Consider the following 3,043-nt stretch of genomic DNA (forward strand, 5'->3'; position numbering starts at 1 on the left):
CTGGCAACCTAAACTCTGTCACATCCAGTTTTCTAAAAGTACTTTGTAATTGTTCTACTTTAAGGCAGTATTTTTGAATTAAGAAACAAAATCCATTCTCACACACATCTCCACACTTAGTCCAGTTAATGAAAACCGTAAGGGCTGGTCATTCTTTGAAAGCCTTCCTCAGTAGTTGATGTTAACAGAGACACCAAAGGATTATTCTGCTATTAATCTGCAGGTAATAGAAGGCCCATTTCTTAAGTACACACAGAAAAGGAGAAGAAGAAATACTGGCTATGACACAAAATGAATTGTCTTTCTCCATGCCCTTGTAACCTAGGGCATGTAGTGCAGGCTGCCAGCCACTGCGTTACAAATTTAAAAGTGCTGGAATCTCTCAGTTCTTTAGCGGGTTGCCTGATGGATTGGTGAGTAATGTACTTGAAGTGTGCATTACTAAGCCCTAGACTAATGGCTAGCTCTTGCCCATGGCTTTTGCTACAGATCATTCATCGTAGTATTCATAAGCTCTCTGCCAGTCTGTCTGGTACTTGTGCTACTGCTGTTAATGCCATTTACCTGATGATCTCTGCATGAACATCCCTCTACATTTTCAGAACACGGGTAGTAAACAAAAGCACAGAGTGACATTTCTCCAGAAGTTCTCATGCTCCGTTGGTGGACACGGATAAGGTGGTGAACATGATACTCATTCACTCAGTATTACTCAGACTGTGGCATGTGAAAAAACACGTAAGGTTTTTGCATTGTTGTGCCTAGATGTAGTTATCAAGACTTCGCAGTTGTGTGAGCTAAAGGAGGTCCAAGCTTCAGAACAAAGAGCATCTCTTGGGTTGGCTTCTGGTCTGGCTTTGGTGGACAGGGTAGATATGTGCAGAAGTCTTATGAATAAGTTGACCTTCCTCTAGATCCCACCGCACTCGGAAAGTTTTCTTCTTTCTTTCTACTTCACCACACTGATGGGACTCCTGGATTACTGCCCAGGAGCTGTGGCTGAGTCTAGCTGGATCCCGCCCAGCTCCTTTCACTTGGACCGCAGCACAGCCATGGGAAATAGCAATCCACCCAGCCATCAGCGTGGTCTGGTGACCCAGCCTGCTTCCACGTGTTTGAGCTATCCAGGACTCTTTCTGATTCCTGAGTCCAGTCTGGTAGCTTTGGTGGTAAAGGCTTAGGCCTTACTATGACATTCTGTGCTCTTCGGTTTTGTGCTTTTGCAAGTTATTTAAAAATAGACTTATACAATTCTTTATTAGCATATTCCTAATGAACTTATGGAAGGGATTAAGCCTTCAACCTAAGGAATTTCCTCTACAGCAGTCATAGTAAACATTGCTGCTAAAAACTGCACATCAGAAACAAAATTGTGAAGGGAAAATTATTCAATAGACAGAAAGCTACGGAACTAAAAATAGCAAACTGAGCAAGAAGCAAGTTAAATTTTCTGATTTACTCCACATGTAGGAATGTTGGGCATTTTGAGGGGTTAGCTGTATTGTATCAGTGTATTCGTGGTGCTAGGTATTTTATTCTTGTAGAGAATGGCCTCTTTTTGCAAGGGCTCTTTTTGTTTATGCATTTTAATACAGCTTGAGCACCTTTTCGTTGCCCCAAGCAGGAAGCGAATTCTGGTTCTTTGTAGTATTCACATTAATAACCAAAATCTCAGTATTTTGCACACAGAAACAGGTGGAGGATGTGAAAGGTTACAGAGAAAAACAATGATGCTGGAAAAAAAAAGAGCACATCATATAAAAAAAAAAAAAAATACCCAGTGAGTATTGTCAGTTTATTTGCATGATCTTTTAGGAGATGTTTCTGGTACTAAAGCATCATCAGTCTATTATTTCTCTTGACCAGTCTTTCTCAACCCCCTATAGAAAATCTTACAATTTAACTGAGAATATCTGCTTGTTTCTCATCTTCTAGTTTGAGTTTTCGTTCTTTAACAAGCACAACAGCATGCTACTCTATCTTCAAAGAGGAAATTAATTCCGTCCGCAAAAGGGTCAAGTGCTAGAAAGTGCATAGCAATGCAGTTTGCATGGCAGGATCCAGGAGATATGATGCTAATAAGATTCTAAGATGAGAACAGCAGACTGGCTCTAGGGATTCAGATGAAGGGTTCTGTAAATTTTAAAAGAAATGGTCTCCAAAAACTAATGATGTCTGCTTTCCAATTCATTAATAATGTGGAGCAGGGAGATGGGAGTGAGAAGCAGGCCATGCTTTGAAATATCAAAATCTAACGAGGAAAAAAAACAGTGAGAGCTCATCTCATTGGGGTCATAAAGCTGGGAGGGATAGGCAGGCTGCAGGGGAACACAGTGTCAGCGCCTGGAGGGAAAGAAATGTTCTGCTGTGCGTAATTTATGCACAGACTCTTTGCCAATGTTGATGTAAAAGTTCCATGCTGAAAAAGATGTTGCTGTATTGACGGAGCTTTCTCAGTGTTCTCGTTTAAGGTGACTTACTACACAGATGTCTGATGGATTTAAACAATGCCTCTGAATTGTCTTAGCATATTTACAAATGGCTCTTCCTAAGCCTTCCCCTTCACCTTTTTGCATTGCATGCACGAAACTGAGTAACAAGAACCTGAACCTTGTTTGTAGTTAATAGTGGAAGAAAACCCCTCAGGCAAAGCCTAATGAACCAAGAGCAATTCTGAGCTTTCCTCCATAGTATCTGGAGAGACTGCGCCTTTCCAAGGGCTGCCTGGACACATCGTGTGACCTTGCTGCTTTACATCATTAAAATTTCCCATTACTGGCACAGTGTTTGTATGGAGGTGCTATTGTGCAGATATTATGCTGGAGTCTCTCCCTTATGCATGCAGAGTCTGCAGCTAATAGAAAATGTCTGTGCTTGAACAGCTCTGAGAGTGGGAAGGTGTGCGGGAGGAGAATTTGCTCTGACTTTTATTTTGACAAAGCCATTATGACTTGCAGAGTGAGGTTAAGGTTTTCCTCCGATCTTCTCATTTTGTCGGTGCGATATTTTCTCATCTCACCTCTAAACCCCCCCTTCCCCCCCC

Source organism: Meleagris gallopavo, chromosome 13 (genome assembly GCF_000146605.3).
Source record: "Meleagris gallopavo isolate NT-WF06-2002-E0010 breed Aviagen turkey brand Nicholas breeding stock chromosome 13, Turkey_5.1, whole genome shotgun sequence".
NCBI classification, from domain to species: Eukaryota; Metazoa; Chordata; class Aves; order Galliformes; family Phasianidae; genus Meleagris; species Meleagris gallopavo.